The sequence below is a fragment of the Lissotriton vulgaris genome, chromosome 7 (assembly GCF_964263255.1).
Source record: "Lissotriton vulgaris chromosome 7, aLisVul1.2, whole genome shotgun sequence".
Classification (NCBI taxonomy): domain Eukaryota; kingdom Metazoa; phylum Chordata; class Amphibia; order Caudata; family Salamandridae; genus Lissotriton; species Lissotriton vulgaris.
In genome coordinates this window covers 1003655042-1003675170 of record NC_141695.1, presented here as the reverse complement: position 1 = coordinate 1003675170, position 20129 = coordinate 1003655042, and positions in this window count along the sequence as shown.

Genomic DNA, 20129 nt, shown 5'->3' with positions numbered 1-20129 from the left:
CTGGGCAGAATGGGTGGGGTCAGAGGGGTATGGGAGGAGCCTGGGCAGAATGGGTGGGGTCAGACAGCAGAGGAGGGGCTTAGGAGGAGCCTGGGCAGAATGGGTGGGGTCAGAGAGGAGGGGCTTAGGCGGAGCCTGGGCAGAATGGGTGGGGTCAGACAGCAGAGGAGGGGCTTAGGAGGAGCCTGGGCAGGAGGAGGGGGTATATGGGCAGAATGGGTGGGGTCAGAGAGGAGGGGCTTAGGAGGAGCCTGGGCAGAATGGGTGGGGTCAAATAGGAGGAGCCTGGGCAGAATGGGTGGGGTCAGAGGGGTATGGGAGGAGCCTGGGCAGAATGGGTGGGGTCAGACAGCAGAGGAGGGGCTTAGGAGGAGCCTGGGCAGAATGGGTGGGGTCAGAGAGGAGGGGCTTAGGCGGAGCCTGGGCAGAATGGGTGGGGTCAGACAGCAGAGGAGGGGCTTAGGAGGAGCCTGGGCAGGAGGAGGGGGTATATGGGCAGAATGGGTGGGGTCAGAGAGGAGGGGCTTAGGAGGAGCCTGGGCAGAATGGGTATAGGAGGAGCCTAGTCAGATTGGGTGTGGTCAAATAGGAGGAGCCTGGGCAGAATGGGTGGGGTCAGACAGCAGAGGAGGGGCTTAGGAGGAGCCTAGTCAGATTGGGTGGGGTCAAATAGGAGGAGCCTGGGCAGAATGGGTGGGGTCAGACAGCAGAGGAGGGGCTTAGGAGGAGCCTAGTCAGATTGGGTGGGGTCAGAGAGGAGGGGTATAGGAGGAGCCTGGGCAGAATGGGTGGAGTCAGAGAGGAGGGGTATAGGAGGAGCCTGGGCAGAATGGGTGGGGTCAGACAGCAGAGGAGGGGCTTAGGAGGAGCCTGGGCAGAATGGGTGGGGTCAGAGAGGAGGGGCTTAGGAGGAGCCTAGTCAGATTGGGTGGGGTCAAATAAGAGGAGCCTGGGCAGAATGGGTGGGGTCAGACAGCAGAGGAGGGGCTTAGGAGGAGCCTAGTCAGATTGGGTGGGGTCAAATAGGAGGAGCCTGGGCAGAATGGGTGGAGTCAGAGAGGAGGGGGTATAGGAGGAGCCTGGGCAGAATGGGTGGGGTCAGACAGCAGAGGAGGGGCTTAGGAGGAGCCTAGTCAGATTGGGTGGGGTCAAATAGGAGGAGCCTGGGCAGAGGGGGTGGGGTCAGAGAGGAGGGGTATAGGAGGAGCCTGGGCAGAATGGGTGGGGTCAGACAGCAGAGGAGGGGCTTAGGAGGGGCCTGGGCAGAATGGGTGGGGTCAGAGAGGAGGGGTATAGGAGGAGCCTGGGCAGAGGGGGTATAGGAGGAGCCTAGTCAGATTGGGTGGGGTCAAATAGGAGGGGGTATAGGAGGAGCCTGGGCAGAATGGGTGGGGCCAGACAGCAGAGGAGGGGCTTAGGAGGAACCTAGTCAGATTGGGTGGGGTCAAATAGGAGGAGCCTGGGCAGAATGGGTGGGGTCAGACAGCAGAGGAGGGGCTTAGGAGGAGCCTAGTCAGATTGGGTGGGGTCAAATAGGAGGGGTATAGGAGGAGCCTGGGCAGAATGGGTGGGGTCAGAGGGGTATGGGAGGAGCCTGGGCAGAATGGGTGGAGTCAGAGAGGAGGGGGTATAGGAGGAGCCTGGGCAGAATGGGTGGGGTCAGACAGCAGAGGAGGGGCTTAGGAGGAGCCTGGGCAGAATGGGTGGGGTCAGAGAGGAGATGCTTAGGCGGAGCCAGGGCAGAATGGGTGGGGTCAGACAGCAGAGGAGGGGCTTAGGAGGAGCCTGGGCAGAATGGGTGGGGTCAGAGAGGAGATGCTTAGGCGGAGCCAGGGCAGAATGGGTGGGGTCAGACAGCAGAGGAGGGGCTTAGGAGGAGCCTAGTCAGATTGGGTGGGGTCAAATAGGAGGAGCCTGGGCAGAATGGGTGAGGTCAGAGAGGAGGGGTATAGGAGGAGCCTGGGCAGAGGGGGTATAGGAGGAGCCTAGTCAGATTGGGTGGGGTCAAATAGGAGGGGGTATAGGAGGAGCCTGGGCAGAATGGGTGGGGCCAGACAGCAGAGGAGGGGCTTAGGAGGAACCTAGTCAGATTGGGTGGGGTCAAATAGGAGGAGCCTGGGCAGAGGGGGTGGGGTCAGAGAGGAGGGGTATAGGAGGAGCCTGGGCAGAATGGGTGGGGTCAGACAGCAGAGGAGGGGCTTAGGAGGAGCCTGGGCAGAATGGGTGGGGTCAGAGAGGAGGGGCTTAGGAGGAGCCTAGTCAGATTGGGTGGAGTCAAATAGGAGGAGCCTGGGCAGAATGGGTGGGGTCAGACAGCAGAGGAGGGGCTTAGGAGGAGCCTAGTCAGATTGGGTGGGGTCAAATAGGAGGAGCCTGGGCAGAATGGGTGGGGTCAGACAGCAGAGGAGGGGCTTAGGAGGAGCCTGGGCAGAATGGGTGGGGTCAGAGAGGAGGAGCCTGGGCAGAATGGGTAGGGTCAGACAGCAGAGGAGGGGCTTAGGAGGAGCCTAGTCAGATTGGGTGGGGTCAGAGAGGTGGGGTATAGGAGGAGCCTGGGCAGAATGGGTGGGGTCAGACAGCAGAGGAGGGGCTTAGGAGGAGCCTAGTCAGATTGGGTGGGGTCAAATAGGAGGAGCCTGGGCAGAATGGGTGGGGTCAGACAGCAGAGGAGGGGTATAGGAGGAGCCTGGCGGAGGGGTATAGGAGGAGCCTGGCAGAGGGGGGTGTAGGAGGAGCCTAGTCAGATTGGGTGGGGTCAAATAGGAGGAGCCTGGGTGGGGTCAGAGGGGTATGGGAGGAGCCTGGGTAGAATGGGTGGAGTCAGAGAGGAGGGGGTATAGGAGGAGCCTGGGCAGAATGGGTGGGGTCAGACAGCAGAGGAGGAGCCTGGGCAGAGGGGGTGGGATCAGAGAGGAGGGGTATAGGAGGAGCCTGGGCAGAGGGGGTATAGGAGGAGCCTGGCCAGAGGGGGTGGGGTCAGAGAGGAGGGGCTTAGGAGGAGCTTAGTCAGATTGGGTGGGGTCAAATAGGAGGAGCCTGGGCAAAGGGGGTATAGGAGGAGCCTGGCCAGAGGGGGTGGGGTCAGAGAGGAGGGGCTTAGGAGGAGCTTAGTCAGATTGGGTGGGGTCAAATAGGAGGAGCCTGGGCAGAATGGGTGGGGTCAGAGGGGTATGGGAGGAGCCTGGGCAGAATGGGTGGGGTCAGACAGCAGAGGAGGGGCTTAGGAGGAGCCTGGGCAGAATGGGTGGGGTCAGAGAGGAGGGGCTTAGGCGGAGCCTGGGCAGAATGGGTGGGGTCAGACAGCAGAGGAGGGGCTTAGGAGGAGCCTGGGCAGGAGGAGCGGGTATATGGGCAGAATGGGTGGGGTCAGAGAGGAGGGGCTTAGGAGGAGCCTGGGCAGAATGGGTGGAGTCAGAGAGGAGGGGGTATAGGAGGAGCCTGGGCAGAATGGGTATAGGAGGAGCCTAGTCAGATTGGGTGGGGTCAAATAGGAGGAGCCTGGGCAGAATGGGTGGGGTCAGACAGCAGAGGAGGGGCTTAGGAGGAGCCTAGTCAGATTGGGTGGGGTCAAATAGGAGGAGCCTGGGCAGAATGGGTGGGGTCAGACAGCAGAGGAGGGGTATAGGAGGAGCCTGGGCAGAGGGGGTGGGGTCAGAGAGGAGGGGTATAGGAGGAGCCTGGGCAGAGGGGGTATAGGAGGAGCCTGGGCAGAGGGGGTGGGGTCAGAGAGGAGGGGTATAGGAGGAGCCTGGGCAGAGGGGGTATAGGAGGAGCCTGGGCAGAATGGGTGGGGTCAGACAGCAGAGGAGGGGCTTAGGAGGAGCCTAGTCAGATTGGGTGGGGTCAAATAGGAGGAGCCTGGGCAGAATGGGTGGGGTCAGACAGCAGAGGAGGGGCTTAGGAGGAGCCTGGGCAGAATGGGTGGGGTCAGAGAGGAGGGGCTTAGGCGGAGCCTGGGCAGAATGGGTGGGGTCAGACAGCAGAGGAGGGGCTTAGGAGGAGCCTGGGCAGAATGGGTGGGGTCAGAGAGGAGGGGCTTAGGCGGAGCCTGGGCAGAATGGGTGGGGTCAGACAGCAGAGGAGGGGCTTAGGAGGAGCCTGGGCAGAATGGGTGGAGTCAGAGAGGAGGGGGTATAGGAGGAGCCTGGGCAGAATGGGTATAGGAGGAGCCTAGTCAGATTGGGTGGGGTCAAATAGGAGGAGCCTCGGCAGAATGGGTGGGGTCAGACAGCAGAGGAGGGGCTTAGGAGGAGCCTAGTCAGATTGGGTGGGGTCAAATAGGAGGAGCCTGGGCAGAATGGGTGGGGTCAGACAGCAGAGGAGGGGTATAGGAGGAGCCTGGGCAGAGGGGGTGGGGTCAGAGAGGAGGGGTATAGGAGGAGCCTGGGCAGAGGGGGTGGGGTCAGAGAGGAGGGGTATAGGAGGAGCCTGGGCAGAGGGGGTATAGGAGGAGCCTAATCAGATTGGGTGGGGTCCAATAGGAGGAGCCTGGACAGAATGGGTGGGGTCAGACAGCAGAGGAGGGGCTTAGGAGGAGCCTAGTCAGATTGGGTGGGGTCAGAGAGGTGGGGTATAGGAGGAGCCTGGGCAGAATGGGTGGGGTCAGACAGCAGAGGAGGGGCTTAGGAGGAGCCTAGTCAGATTGGGTGGGGTCAAATAGGAGGAGCCTGGGCAGAATGGGTGGGGTCAGACAGCAGAGGAGGGGTATAGGAGGAGCCTGGGCAGAGGGGGTGGGGTCAGAGAGGAGGGGTATAGGAGGAGCCTGGGCAGAGGGGGTATAGGAGGAGCCTGGCCAGAGGGGGTGGGGTCAGAGAGGAGGGGCTTAGGAGGAGCTTAGTCAGATTGGGTGGGGTCAAATAGGAGGAGCCTGGGCAGAGGGGGTATAGGAGGAGCCTGGCCAGAGGGGGTGGGGTCAGAGAGGAGGGGCTTAGGAGGAGCTTAGTCAGATTGGGTGGGGTCAAATAGGAGGAGCCTGGGCAGAATGGGTGGGGTCAGAGGGGTATGGGAGGAGCCTGGGCAGAATGGGTGGGGTCAGACAGCAGAGGAGGGGGTACAGGAGGAGCCTGGGCAGAGGGGGGTGTAGGAGGAGCCTAGTCAGATTGGGTGGGGTCAAATAGGAGGAGCCTGGGCAGAATGGGTGGAGTCAGAGAGGAGGGGGTATAGGAGGAGCCTGGGCAGAATGGGTGGGGTCAGACAGCAGAGGAGGGGCTTAGAAGGAGCCTAGTCAGATTGGGTGGGGTCAGAATGGAGGGGCTTAGGAGGAGCCTGGGCAGAATGAGTGGGGTCAGACAGCAGAGGAGGGGCTTAGGAGGGGCCTAGGGGCTTAGGAGGAGCCTAGTCAGATTGGGTGGGGTCAGAGAGGAGGGGTATAGGAGGAGCCTGGCAGAGGGGGGGTGTAGGAGGAGCCTAGTCAGATTGGGTGGGGTCAAATAGGAGGAGCCTCGGCAGAATGGGAGGGGCCTGGGTAGAATGGGTGGAGTCAGAGAGGAGGGGGTATAGGAGGAGCCTGGGCAGAATGGGTGGGGTCAGACAGCAGAGGAGGGGCTTAGGAGGAGCCTAGTCAGATTGGGTGGGGTCAGAGAGGTGGGGTATAGGAGGAGCCTGGGCAGAATGGGTGGGGTCAGAGAGGAGGAGCCTGGGCAGAATGGGTGGGGTCAGACAGCAGAGGAGGGGCTTAGGAGGAGCCTAGTCAGATTGGGTGGGGTCAGAGAGGTGGGGTATAGGAGGAGCCTGGGCAGAATGGGTGGGATCAGACAGCAGAGGAGGGGCTTAGGAGGAGCCTAGTCAGATTGGGTGGGGTCAAATAGGAGGAGCCTGGGCAGAATGGGTGGGGTCAGACAGCAGAGGAGGGGTATAGGAGGAGCCTGGCAGAGGGGGGTGTAGGAGGAGCCTAGTCAGATTGGGTGGGGTCAAATAGGAGGAGCCTGGGTGGGGTCAGAGGGGTATGGGAGGAGCCTGGGTGGAGTCAGAGAGGTGGGGCTTAGGAGGAGCCTGGGCAGAATGGGTGGGGTCAGAGAGGAGGGGCTTAGGCGGAGCCTGGGCAGAATGGGTGGGGGTCAGACAGCAGAGGAGGGGCTTAGGAGGAGCCTGGGCAGAGGGGGTATAGGAGGAGCCTAGTCAGATTGGGTGGGGTCAAATAGGAGGAGCCTGGGCAGAATGGGTGGGGTCAGAGGGGTATGGGAGAAGCCTGGGCAGAATGGGTGGGGTCAGACAGCAGAGGAGGGGATTAGGAGGAGCCTGGGCAGAATGGGTGGGGTCAGAGAGGAGGAGCCTGGGCAGAATGGGTGGGGTCAGACAGCAGAGGAGGGGCTTAGGAGGAGCCTAGTCAGATTGGATGGGGTCAGAGAGGTGGGGTATAGGAGGAGCCTGGGCAGAATGGGTGGGGTCAGACAGCAGAGGAGGGGCTTAGGAGGAGCCTAGTCAGATTGGGTGGGGTCAAATAGGAGGAGCCTGGGCAGAATGGGTGGGGTCAGACAGCAGAGGAGGGGTATAGGAGGAGCCTGGCGGAGGGGTATAGGAGGAGCCTGGCAGAGGGGGGTGTAGGAGGAGCCTAGTCAGATTGGGTGGGGTCAAATAGGAGGAGCCTGGGTGGGGTCAGAGGGGTATGGGAGGAGCCTGGGTAGAATGGGTGGAGTCAGAGAGGAGGGGGTATAGGAGGAGCCTGGGCAGAATGGGTGGGGTCAGACAGCAGAGGAGGAGCCTGGGCAGAGGGGGTGGGATCAGAGAGGAGGGGTATAGGAGGAGCCTGGGCAGAGGGGGTATAGGAGGAGCCTGGCCAGAGGGGGTGGGGTCAGAGAGGAGGGGCTTAGGAGGAGCTTAGTCAGATTGGGTGGGGTCAAATAGGAGGAGCCTGGGCAGAGGGGGTATAGGAGGAGCCTGGCCAGAGGGGGTGGGGTCAGAGAGGAGGGGCTTAGGAGGAGCTTAGTCAGATTGGGTGGGGTCAAATAGGAGGAGCCTGGGCAGAATGGGTGGGGTCAGAGGGGTATGGGAGGAGCCTGGGCAGAATGGGTGGGGTCAGACAGCAGAGGAGGGGCTTAGGAGGAGCCTGGGCAGAATGGGTGGGGTCAGAGAGGAGGGGCTTAGGCGGAGCCTGGGCAGAATGGGTGGGGTCAGACAGCAGAGGAGGGGCTTAGGAGGAGCCTGGGCAGGAGGAGCGGGTATATGGGCAGAATGGGTGGGGTCAGAGAGGAGGGGCTTAGGAGGAGCCTGGGCAGAATGGGTGGAGTCAGAGAGGAGGGGGTATAGGAGGAGCCTGGGCAGAATGGGTATAGGAGGAGCCTAGTCAGATTGGGTGGGGTCAAATAGGAGGAGCCTGGGCAGAATGGGTGGGGTCAGACAGCAGAGGAGGGGCTTAGGAGGAGCCTAGTCAGATTGGGTGGGGTCAAATAGGAGGAGCCTGGGCAGAATGGGTGGGGTCAGACAGCAGAGGAGGGGTATAGGAGGAGCCTGGGCAGAGGGGGTGGGGTCAGAGAGGAGGGGTATAGGAGGAGCCTGGGCAGAGGGGGTATAGGAGGAGCCTGGGCAGAGGGGGTGGGGTCAGAGAGGAGGGGTATAGGAGGAGCCTGGGCAGAGGGGGTATAGGAGGAGCCTGGGCAGAATGGGTGGGGTCAGACAGCAGAGGAGGGGCTTAGGAGGAGCCTAGTCAGATTGGGTGGGGTCAAATAGGAGGAGCCTGGGCAGAATGGGTGGGGTCAGACAGCAGAGGAGGGGCTTAGGAGGAGCCTGGGCAGAATGGGTGGGGTCAGAGAGGAGGGGCTTAGGCGGAGCCTGGGCAGAATGGGTGGGGTCAGACAGCAGAGGAGGGGCTTAGGAGGAGCCTGGGCAGAATGGGTGGGGTCAGAGAGGAGGGGCTTAGGCGGAGCCTGGGCAGAATGGGTGGGGTCAGACAGCAGAGGAGGGGCTTAGGAGGAGCCTGGGCAGAATGGGTGGAGTCAGAGAGGAGGGGGTATAGGAGGAGCCTGGGCAGAATGGGTATAGGAGGAGCCTAGTCAGATTGGGTGGGGTCAAATGGGAGGAGCCTCGGCAGAATGGGTGGGGTCAGACAGCAGAGGAGGGGCTTAGGAGGAGCCTAGTCAGATTGGGTGGGGTCAAATAGGAGGAGCCTGGGCAGAATGGGTGGGGTCAGACAGCAGAGGAGGGGTATAGGAGGAGCCTGGGCAGAGGGGGTGGGGTCAGAGAGGAGGGGTATAGGAGGAGCCTGGGCAGAGGGGGTGGGGTCAGAGAGGAGGGGTATAGGAGGAGCCTGGGCAGAGGGGGTATAGGAGGAGCCTAATCAGATTGGGTGGGGTCCAATAGGAGGAGCCTGGACAGAATGGGTGGGGTCAGACAGCAGAGGAGGGGCTTAGGAGGAGCCTAGTCAGATTGGGTGGGGTCAGAGAGGTGGGGTATAGGAGGAGCCTGGGCAGAATGGGTGGGGTCAGACAGCAGAGGAGGGGCTTAGGAGGAGCCTAGTCAGATTGGGTGGGGTCAAATAGGACGAGCCTGGGCAGAATGGGTGGGGTCAGACAGCAGAGGAGGGGTATAGGAGGAGCCTGGGCAGAGGGGGTGGGGTCAGAGAGGAGGGGTATAGGAGGAGCCTGGGCAGAGGGGGTATAGGAGGAGCCTGGGCAGAGGGGGTATAGGAGGAGCCTGGGCAGAGGGGGTGGGGTCAGAGAGGAGGGGTATAGGAGGAGCCTGGGCAGAGGGGGTATAGGAGGAGCCTAGTCAGATTGTGTGGGGTCAAATAGGAGGAGCCTGGGTAGAATGGGTGGAGTCAGAGAGGAGGGGGTATAGGAGGAGCCTGGGCAGAGGGGGTGGGGTCAGAGAGGAGGGGTATAGGAGGAGCCTGGGCAGAGGGGGTGGGGTCGGAGGGGTATGGGAGGAGCCTGGGTAGAATGGGTGGAGTCAGAGAGGAGGGGGTATAGGAGGAGCCTGGGCAGAATGGGTGGGGTCAGACAGCAGAGGAGGGGCTTAGGAGGAGCCTAGTCTGATTGGGTGGGGTCAGACAGGAGGGGCTTAGGAGGAGCCTAGTCAGATTGGGTGGGGTCAAATAGGAGGAGCCTGGGCAGAATGGGTGGGGTCAGACAGCTGAGGAGGGGCTTAGGAGGAGCCTAGTCAGATTGGGTGTTGTCAAATAGGAGGAGCCTGGGCACAATGGGTGGAGTCAGAGAGGAGGGGGTATAGGAGGAGCCTGGGCAGAATGGGTGGGGTCAGACAGCAGAGGAGGGGCTTAGGAGGAGCCTAGTCAGATTGGGTGGGGTCAGAGAGGAGGGGTATAGAAGGAGCCTGGCAGAGGGGGTATAGGAGGTGCCTAGTCAGATTGGGTGGGGTCAAATAGGAGGAGCCTGGGCAGAATGGGTGGGGCCAGACAGCAGAGGAGGGGCTTAGGAGGAACCTAGTCAGATTGGGTGGGGTCAAATAGGAGGAGCCTGGGCAGAATGGGTGGGGTCAGACAGCAGAGGAGGGGCTTAGGAGGAGCCTAGTCAGATTGGGTGGGGTCAAATAGGAGAAGCCTGGGCAGAATGGGTGGGGTCAGACAGCAGAGGAGGGGTATAGGAGGAGCCTGGGCAGAGGGGGTTAGGTCAGAGAGGAGGGGTATAGGAGGAGCCTGGGCAGAGGGGGTGGGGTCGGAGGGGTATAGGAGGAGCCTGGGCAGAGGGGGTATAGGAGGAGCCTGGGCAGAGGGGGTGGGGTCAGAGAGGAGGGGCTTAGGAGGAGCCTAGTCAGATTGGGTGGGGTCAAATAGGAGGAGCCTGGGCAGAATGGGTGGAGTCAGAGAGGTGGGGCTTAGGAGGAGCCTGGGCAGAATGGGTGGGGTCAGAGAGGAGGGGCTTAGGCGGAGCCTGGGCAGAATGGGTGGGGGTCAGACAGCAGAGGAGGGGCTTAGGAGGAGCCTGGGCAGAGGGGGTATAGGAGGAGCCTAGGCAGAATGGGTATAGGAGGAGCCTAGTCAGATTGGGTGGGGTCAAATAGGAGGAGCCTCGGCAGAATGGGTGGGGTCAGACAGCAGAGGAGGGGCTTAGGAGGAGCCTAGTCAGATTGGGTGGGGTCAAATAGGAGGAGCCTGGGCAGAATGGGTGGGGTCAGACAGCAGAGGAGGGGTATAGGAGGAGCCTGGGCAGAGGGGGTGGGGTCAGAGAGGAGGGGTATAGGAGGAGCCTGGGCAGAATGGGTATAGGAGGAGCCTAGTCAGATTGGGTGGGGTCAAATAGGAGGAGCCTCGGCAGAATGGGTGGGGTCAGACAGCAGAGGAGGGGCTTAGGAGGAGCCTAGTCAGATTGGGTGGGGTCAAATAGGAGGAGCCTGGGCAGAATGGGTGGGGTCAGACAGCAGAGGAGGGGTATAGGAGGAGCCTGGGCAGAGGGGGTGGAGTCAGAGAGGAGGGGTATAGGAGGAGCCTGGGCAGAGGGGGTGGGGTCAGAGAGGAGGGGTATAGGAGGAGCCTGGGCAGAGGGGGTATAGGAGGAGCCTAATCAGATTGGGTGGGGTCCAATAGGAGGAGCCTGGACAGAATGGGTGGGGTCAGACAGCAGAGGAGGGGCTTAGGAGGAGCCTAGTCAGATTGGGTGGGGTCAGAGAGGTGGGGTATAGGAGGAGCCTGGGCAGAATGGGTGGGGTCAGACAGCAGAGGAGGGGCTTAGGAGGAGCCTAGTCAGATTGGGTGGGGTCAAATAGGAGGAGCCTGGGCAGAATGGGTGGGGTCAGACAGCAGAGGAGGGGTATAGGAGGAGCCTGGGCAGAGGGGGTGGGGTCAGAGAGGAGGGGTATAGGAGGAGCCTGGGCAGAGGGGGTATAGGAGGAGCCTGGCCAGAGGGGGTGGGGTCAGAGAGGAGGGGCTTAGGAGGAGCTTAGTCAGATTGGGTGGGGTCAAATAGGAGGAGCCTGGGCAGAGGGGGTATAGGAGGAGCCTGGCCAGAGGGGGTGGGGTCAGAGAGGAGGGGCTTAGGAGGAGCTTAGTCAGATTGGGTGGGGTCAAATAGGAGGAGCCTGGGCAGAATGGGTGGGGTCAGAGGGGTATGGGAGGAGCCTGGGCAGAATGGGTGGGGTCAGACAGCAGAGGAGGGGGTACAGGAGGAGCCTGGGCAGAGGGGGGTGTAGGAGGAGCCTAGTCAGATTGGGTGGGGTCAAATAGGAGGAGCCTGGGCAGAATGGGTGGAGTCAGAGAGGAGGGGGTATAGGAGGAGCCTGGGCAGAATGGGTGGGGTCAGACAGCAGAGGAGGGGCTTAGAAGGAGCCTAGTCAGATTGGGTGGGGTCAGAATGGAGGGGCTTAGGAGGAGCCTGGGCAGAATGAGTGGGGTCAGACAGCAGAGGAGGGGCTTAGGAGGGGCCTAGGGGCTTAGGAGGAGCCTAGTCAGATTGGGTGGGGTCAGAGAGGAGGGGTATAGGAGGAGCCTGGCAGAGGGGGGGTGTAGGAGGAGCCTAGTCAGATTGGGTGGGGTCAAATAGGAGGAGCCTCGGCAGAATGGGAGGGGCCTGGGTAGAATGGGTGGAGTCAGAGAGGAGGGGGTATAGGAGGAGCCTGGGCAGAATGGGTGGGGTCAGACAGCAGAGGAGGGGCTTAGGAGGAGCCTAGTCAGATTGGGTGGGGTCAGAGAGGTGGGGTATAGGAGGAGCCTGGGCAGAATGGGTGGGGTCAGAGAGGAGGAGCCTGGGCAGAATGGGTGGGGTCAGACAGCAGAGGAGGGGCTTAGGAGGAGCCTAGTCAGATTGGGTGGGGTCAGAGAGGTGGGGTATAGGAGGAGCCTGGGCAGAATGGGTGGGATCAGACAGCAGAGGAGGGGCTTAGGAGGAGCCTAGTCAGATTGGGTGGGGTCAAATAGGAGGAGCCTGGGCAGAATGGGTGGGGTCAGACAGCAGAGGAGGGGTATAGGAGGAGCCTGGCAGAGGGGGGTGTAGGAGGAGCCTAGTCAGATTGGGTGGGGTCAAATAGGAGGAGCCTGGGTGGGGTCAGAGGGGTATGGGAGGAGCCTGGGTGGAGTCAGAGAGGTGGGGCTTAGGAGGAGCCTGGGCAGAATGGGTGGGGTCAGAGAGGAGGGGCTTAGGCGGAGCCTGGGCAGAATGGGTGGGGGTCAGACAGCAGAGGAGGGGCTTAGGAGGAGCCTGGGCAGAGGGGGTATAGGAGGAGCCTAGTCAGATTGGGTGGGGTCAAATAGGAGGAGCCTGGGCAGAATGGGTGGGGTCAGAGGGGTATGGGAGAAGCCTGGGCAGAATGGGTGGGGTCAGACAGCAGAGGAGGGGCTTAGGAGGAGCCTGGGCAGAATGGGTGGGGTCAGAGAGGAGGAGCCTGGGCAGAATGGGTGGGGTCAGACAGCAGAGGAGGGGCTTAGGAGGAGCCTAGTCAGATTGGATGGGGTCAGAGAGGTGGGGTATAGGAGGAGCCTGGGCAGAATGGGTGGGGTCAGACAGCAGAGGAGGGGCTTAGGAGGAGCCTAGTCAGATTGGGTGGGGTCAAATAGGAGGAGCCTGGGCAGAATGGGTGGGGTCAGACAGCAGAGGAGGGGTATAGGAGGAGCCTGGCGGAGGGGTATAGGAGGAGCCTGGCAGAGGGGGGTGTAGGAGGAGCCTAGTCAGATTGGGTGGGGTCAAATAGGAGGAGCCTGGGTGGGGTCAGAGGGGTATGGGAGGAGCCTGGGTAGAATGGGTGGAGTCAGAGAGGAGGGGGTATAGGAGGAGCCTGGGCAGAATGGGTGGGGTCAGACAGCAGAGGAGGAGCCTGGGCAGAGGGGGTGGGATCAGAGAGGAGGGGTATAGGAGGAGCCTGGGCAGAGGGGGTATAGGAGGAGCCTGGCCAGAGGGGGTGGGGTCAGAGAGGAGGGGCTTAGGAGGAGCTTAGTCAGATTGGGTGGGGTCAAATAGGAGGAGCCTGGGCAGAGGGGGTATAGGAGGAGCCTGGCCAGAGGGGGTGGGGTCAGAGAGGAGGGGCTTAGGAGGAGCTTAGTCAGATTGGGTGGGGTCAAATAGGAGGAGCCTGGGCAGAATGGGTGGGGTCAGAGGGGTATGGGAGGAGCCTGGGCAGAATGGGTGGGGTCAGACAGCAGAGGAGGGGCTTAGGAGGAGCCTGGGCAGAATGGGTGGGGTCAGAGAGGAGGGGCTTAGGCGGAGCCTGGGCAGAATGGGTGGGGTCAGACAGCAGAGGAGGGGCTTAGGAGGAGCCTGGGCAGGAGGAGCGGGTATATGGGCAGAATGGGTGGGGTCAGAGAGGAGGGGCTTAGGAGGAGCCTGGGCAGAATGGGTGGAGTCAGAGAGGAGGGGGTATAGGAGGAGCCTGGGCAGAATGGGTATAGGAGGAGCCTAGTCAGATTGGGTGGGGTCAAATAGGAGGAGCCTGGGCAGAATGGGTGGGGTCAGACAGCAGAGGAGGGGCTTAGGAGGAGCCTAGTCAGATTGGGTGGGGTCAAATAGGAGGAGCCTGGGCAGAATGGGTGGGGTCAGACAGCAGAGGAGGGGTATAGGAGGAGCCTGGGCAGAGGGGGTGGGGTCAGAGAGGAGGGGTATAGGAGGAGCCTGGGCAGAGGGGGTATAGGAGGAGCCTGGGCAGAGGGGGTGGGGTCAGAGAGGAGGGGTATAGGAGGAGCCTGGGCAGAGGGGGTATAGGAGGAGCCTGGGCAGAATGGGTGGGGTCAGACAGCAGAGGAGGGGCTTAGGAGGAGCCTAGTCAGATTGGGTGGGGTCAAATAGGAGGAGCCTGGGCAGAATGGGTGGGGTCAGACAGCAGAGGAGGGGCTTAGGAGGAGCCTGGGCAGAATGGGTGGGGTCAGAGAGGAGGGGCTTAGGCGGAGCCTGGGCAGAATGGGTGGGGTCAGACAGCAGAGGAGGGGCTTAGGAGGAGCCTGGGCAGAATGGGTGGGGTCAGAGAGGAGGGGCTTAGGCGGAGCCTGGGCAGAATGGGTGGGGTCAGACAGCAGAGGAGGGGCTTAGGAGGAGCCTGGGCAGAATGGGTGGAGTCAGAGAGGAGGGGGTATAGGAGGAGCCTGGGCAGAATGGGTATAGGAGGAGCCTAGTCAGATTGGGTGGGGTCAAATAGGAGGAGCCTCGGCAGAATGGGTGGGGTCAGACAGCAGAGGAGGGGCTTAGGAGGAGCCTAGTCAGATTGGGTGGGGTCAAATAGGAGGAGCCTGGGCAGAATGGGTGGGGTCAGACAGCAGAGGAGGGGTATAGGAGGAGCCTGGGCAGAGGGGGTGGGGTCAGAGAGGAGGGGTATAGGAGGAGCCTGGGCAGAGGGGGTGGGGTCAGAGAGGAGGGGTATAGGAGGAGCCTGGGCAGAGGGGGTATAGGAGGAGCCTAATCAGATTGGGTGGGGTCCAATAGGAGGAGCCTGGACAGAATGGGTGGGGTCAGACAGCAGAGGAGGGGCTTAGGAGGAGCCTAGTCAGATTGGGTGGGGTCAGAGAGGTGGGGTATAGGAGGAGCCTGGGCAGAATGGGTGGGGTCAGACAGCAGAGGAGGGGCTTAGGAGGAGCCTAGTCAGATTGGGTGGGGTCAAATAGGAGGAGCCTGGGCAGAATGGGTGGGGTCAGACAGCAGAGGAGGGGTATAGGAGGAGCCTGGGCAGAGGGGGTGGGGTCAGAGAGGAGGGGTATAGGAGGAGCCTGGGCAGAGGGGGTATAGGAGGAGCCTGGGCAGAGGGGGTATAGGAGGAGCCTGGGCAGAGGGGGTGGGGTCAGAGAGGAGGGGTATAGGAGGAGCCTGGGCAGAGGGGGTATAGGAGGAGCCTAGTCAGATTGTGTGGGGTCAAATAGGAGGAGCCTGGGTAGAATGGGTGGAGTCAGAGAGGAGGGGGTATAGGAGGAGCCTGGGCAGAGGGGGTGGGGTCAGAGAGGAGGGGTATAGGAGGAGCCTGGGCAGAGGGGGTGGGGTCGGAGGGGTATGGGAGGAGCCTGGGTAGAATGGGTGGAGTCAGAGAGGAGGGGGTATAGGAGGAGCCTGGGCAGAATGGGTGGGGTCAGACAGCAGAGGAGGGGCTTAGGAGGAGCCTAGTCTGATTGGGTGGGGTCAGACAGGAGGGGCTTAGGAGGAGCCTAGTCAGATTGGGTGGGGTCAAATAGGAGGAGCCTGGGCAGAATGGGTGGGGTCAGACAGCTGAGGAGGGGCTTAGGAGGAGCCTAGTCAGATTGGGTGTTGTCAAATAGGAGGAGCCTGGGCACAATGGGTGGAGTCAGAGAGGAGGGGGTATAGGAGGAGCCTGGGCAGAATGGGTGGGGTCAGACAGCAGAGGAGGGGCTTAGGAGGAGCCTAGTCAGATTGGGTGGGGTCAGAGAGGAGGGGTATAGAAGGAGCCTGGCAGAGGGGGTATAGGAGGTGCCTAGTCAGATTGGGTGGGGTCAAATAGGAGGAGCCTGGGCAGAATGGGTGGGGCCAGACAGCAGAGGAGGGGCTTAGGAGGAACCTAGTCAGATTGGGTGGGGTCAAATAGGAGGAGCCTGGGCAGAATGGGTGGGGTCAGACAGCAGAGGAGGGGCTTAGGAGGAGCCTAGTCAGATTGGGTGGGGTCAAATAGGAGAAGCCTGGGCAGAATGGGTGGGGTCAGACAGCAGAGGAGGGGTATAGGAGGAGCCTGGGCAGAGGGGGTTAGGTCAGAGAGGAGGGGTATAGGAGGAGCCTGGGCAGAGGGGGTGGGGTCGGAGGGGTATAGGAGGAGCCTGGGCAGAGGGGGTATAGGAGGAGCCTGGGCAGAGGGGGTGGGGTCAGAGAGGAGGGGCTTAGGAGGAGCCTAGTCAGATTGGGTGGGGTCAAATAGGAGGAGCCTGGGCAGAATGGGTGGAGTCAGAGAGGTGGGGCTTAGGAGGAGCCTGGGCAGAATGGGTGGGGTCAGAGAGGAGGGGCTTAGGCGGAGCCTGGGCAGAATGGGTGGGGGTCAGACAGCAGAGGAGGGGCTTAGGAGGAGCCTGGGCAGAGGGGGTATAGGAGGAGCCTAGTCAGATTGGGTGGGGTCAAATAGGAGGAGCCTGGGCAGAATGGGTGGGGTCAGACAGCAGAGGAGGGGCTTAGGAGGAGCCAAGTCAGATTGGGTGGGGTCAAATAGGAGGGGTATAGGAGGAGCCTGGGCAGAATGGGTGGGGTCAGACAGCAGATGAGGGGCTTAGGAGGAGCCTGGGCAGAATTGGTGGGGTCAGAGAGGAGGGGCTTAGGAGGAGCCTGGGCAGAATGGGTGGGGTCAGACAGCAGAGGAGGGGCTTAGGAGGAGCCTAGTCAGATTGGGTGGGGTCAAATAGGAGGAGCCTGGGCAGAATGGGTGAGGTCAGAGAGGAGGGGTATAGGAGGAGCCTGGGCAGAGGGGGTATAGGAGGAGCCTAGTCAGATTGGGTGGGGTCAAATAGGAGGGGGTATAGGAGGAGCCTGGGCAGAATGGGTGGGGTCAGAGGGGTATAGGAGGAGCCTGGGCAGAATGGGTGGGGTCCGACAGCAGAGGAGGGGCTTAGGAGGAGCCTAGTCAGATTGGGTGGGGTCAAATAGGAGGAGCCTGGGCAGAATGGGTGGGGTCAGACAGCAGAGGAGGGGCTTAGGAGGAGCCAAGTCAGATTGGGTGGGGTCAAATAGGAGGGGTATAGGAGGAGCCTGGGCAGAATGGGTGGGGTCAGAGGGGTATGGGAGGAGCCTGGGCAGAATGGGTGGAGTCAGAGAGGAGGGGGTATAGGAGGAGCCTGGGCAGAATGGGTGGGGTCAGACAGCAGAGGAGGGGCTTAGGAGGAGCCTGGGCAGAATGGGTGGGGTCAGACAGCAGAGGAGGGGCTTAGGAGGAGCCTAGTCAGATTGGGTGGGGTCAGAGAGGAGATGCTTAGGCGGAGCCTGGGCAGAATGGGGGGGTCAGACAGCAGAGGAGGGGCTTAGGAGGAGCCTAGTCAGATTGGGTGGGGTCAAATAGGAGGAGCCTAGTCAGAATGGGTGGAGTCAGAGAGGAGGGGGTATAGGAGGAGCCTAGTCAGATTGGGTGGGGTCAGAGAGGAGGGGCTTAGGAGGAGCCTAGGGGCTTAGGAGGAGCCTAGTCAGATTGGGTGGGGTCAGAGAGGAGGGGTATAGGAGGAGCCTGGGCAGAATGGGTGGGGTCAGACAGCAGATGAGGGGCTTAGGAGGAGCCTGGGCAGAATTGGTGGGGTCAGAGAGGAGGGGCTTAGGAGGAGCCTGGGCAGAATGGGTGGGGTCAGACAGCAGAGGAGGGGCTTAGGAGGAGCCTAGTCAGATTGGGTGGGGTCAAATAGGAGGAGCCTGGGCAGAATGGGTGAGGTCAGAGAGGAGGGGTATAGGAGGAGCCTGGGCAGAGGGGGTATAGGAGGAGCCTAGTCAGATTGGGTGGGGTCAAATAGGAGGGGGTATAGGAGGAGCCTGGGCAGAATGGGTGGGGCCAGACAGCAGAGGAGGGGCTTAGGAGGAACCTAGTCAGATTGGGTGGGGTCAAATAGGAGGAGCCTGGGCAGAATGGGTGGGGTCAGACAGCAGAGGAGGGGCTTAGGAGGAGCCTAGTCAGATTGGGTGGGGTCAGAGAGGAGGGGTATAGGAGGAGCCTGGGCAGAATGGGTGGAGTCAGAGAGGAGGGGGTATAGGAGGAGCCTGGGCAGAATGGGTATAGGAGGAGCCTAGTCAGATTGGGTGAGGTCAGAGAGGAGGGGTATAGGAGGAGCCTGGGCAGAGGGGCTTAGGAGGAGCCTGGGCAGAATGGGTGGGGTCAGACAGCAGAGGATGGGTTTAGGAGGAGCTTAGTCAGAATGGGTGGGGTCAGAGAGCAGAGGAGGGGTTAAGGAGGAGCCTAGTCAGATTGGGTGGGGTCAGAGAGGAGGGGGTATAGGAGGAGCCTAGTCAGATTGGGTGAGGTCAGAGAGGAGGGGCTGAGGAGGAGCCTGGGCAGAATGGGTGGAGTCAGACAGCAGAGGATTGGTTTAGGAGGAGCTTAGTCAGAATGGGTGGGGTCAGACAGCAGAGGAGGGGCTTAGGAGGAGCCTAGTCAGATTGGGGTCAAATAAGAGGGGTATAGGAGGAGCCTGGGCAGAATGGGTGGGGTCAGAGAGGAGGGGGTATAGGAGGAGCCTGGGCAGAATGGGTGGGGTCAGACAGCAGAGGAGGGGCTTAGGAGGAGCCTTGTCAGATTGGGTGGGGTCAAATAGGAGGAGCCTGGGCAGAATGGGTGGGGTCAGACAGCAGAGGAGGGGTATAGGAGGAGCCTGGGCAGAGGGGGTGGGGTCAGAGAGGAGGGGTATAGGAGGAGCCTGGGCAGAGGGGGTATAGGAGGAGCCTGGGCAGAGGGGGTGGGGTCAAAGAGGAGGGGTATAGGAGGAGCCTGGCAGAGGGGGGGTGTAGGAGGAGCCTAGTCAGATTGGGTGGGGTCAAATAGGAGGAGCCTGGGCAGAATGGGTGGGGTCAGAGGGGTATGGGAGGAGCCTGGGTAGAATGGGTGGAGTCAGAGAGGAGGGGGTATAGGAGGAGCCTGGGCAGAGGGGGGTGTAGGAGGAGCCTAGTCAGATTGGGTGGGGTCAAATAGGAGGAGCCTGGGCAGAATGGGTGGAGTCAGAGAGGAGGGGGTATAGGAGGAGCCTGGGCAGAATGGGTGGGGTCAGACAGCAGAGGAGGGGCTTAGGAGGAGCCTAGTCAGATTGGGTGGGGTCAGAATGGAGGGGCTTAGGAGGAGCCTGGGCAGAATGAGTGGGGTCAGACAGCAGAGGAGGGGCTTAGGAGGGGCCTAGGGGCTTAGGAGGAGCCTAGTCAGATTGGGTGGGGTCAGAGAGGAGGGGTATAGGAGGAGCCTGGCAGAGGGGGGGTGTAGGAGGAGCCTAGTCAGATTGGGTGGGGTCAAATAGGAGGAGCCTGGGCAGAATGGGAGGGGCCTGGGTAGAATGGGTGGAGTCAGAGAGGAGGGGGTATAGGAGGAGCCTGGGCAGAATGGGTGGGGTCAGACAGCAGAGGAGGGGCTTAGGAGGAGCCTAGTCAGATTGGGTGGGGTCAGAGAGGTGGGGTATAGGAGGAGCCTGGGCAGAATGGGTGGGGTCAGAGAGGAGGAGCCTGGGCAGAATGGGTGGGGTCAGACAGCAGAGGAGGGGCTTAGGAGGAGCCTAGTCAGATTGGGTGGGGTCAGAGAGGTGGGGTATAGGAGGAGCCTGGGCAGAATGGGTGGGGTCAGACAGCAGAGGAGGGGCTTAGGAGGAGCCTAGTCAGATTGGGTGGGGTCAAATAGGAGGAGCCTGGGCAGAATGGGTGGGGTCAGACAGCAGAGGAGGGGTATAGGAGGAGCCTGGCAGAGGGGGGTGTAGGAGGAGCCTAGTCAGATTGGGTGGGGTCAAATAGGAGGAGCCTGGGTGGGGTCAGAGGGGTATGGGAGGAGCCTGGGTGGAGTCAGAGAGGTGGGGCTTAGGAGGAGCCTGGGCAGAATGGGTGGGGTCAGAGAGGAGGGGCTTAGGCGGAGCCTGGGCAGAATGGGTGGGGGTCAGACAGCAGAGGAGGGGCTTAGGAGGAGCCTGGGCAGAGGGGGTATAGGAGGAGCCTAGTCAGATTGGGTGGGGTCAAATAGGAGGAGCCTGGGCAGAATGGGTGGGGTCAGAGGGGTATGGGAGAAGCCTGGGCAGAATGGGTGGGGTCAGACAGCAGAGGAGGGGCTTAGGAGGAGCCTGGGCAGAATGGGTGGGGTCAGAGAGGAGGAGCCTGGGCAGAATGGGTGGGGTCAGACAGCAGAGGAGGGGCTTAGGAGGAGCCTAGTCAGATTGGGTGGGGTCAGAGAGGTGGGGTATAGGAGGAGCCTGGGCAGAATGGGTGGGGTCAGACAGCAGAGGAGGGGCTTAGGAGGAGCCTAGTCAGATTGGGTGGGGTCAAATAGGAGGAGCCTGGGCAGAATGGGTGGGGTCAGACAGCAGAGGAGGGGTATAGGAGGAGCCTGGCGGAGGGGTATAGGAGGAGCCTGGCAGAGGGGGGTGTAGGAGGAGCCTAGTCAGATTGGGTGGGGTCAAATAGGAGGAGCCTGGGTGGGGTCAGAGGGGTATGGGAGGAGCCTGGGTAGAATGGGTGGAGTCAGAGAGGAGGGGGTATAGGAGGAGCCTGGGCAGAATGGGTGGGGTCAGACAGCAGAGGAGGAGCCTGGGCAGAGGGGGTGGGATCAGAGAGGAGGGGTATAGGAGGAGCCTGGGCAGAGGGGGTATAGGAGGAGCCTGGCCAGAGGGGGTGGGGTCAGAG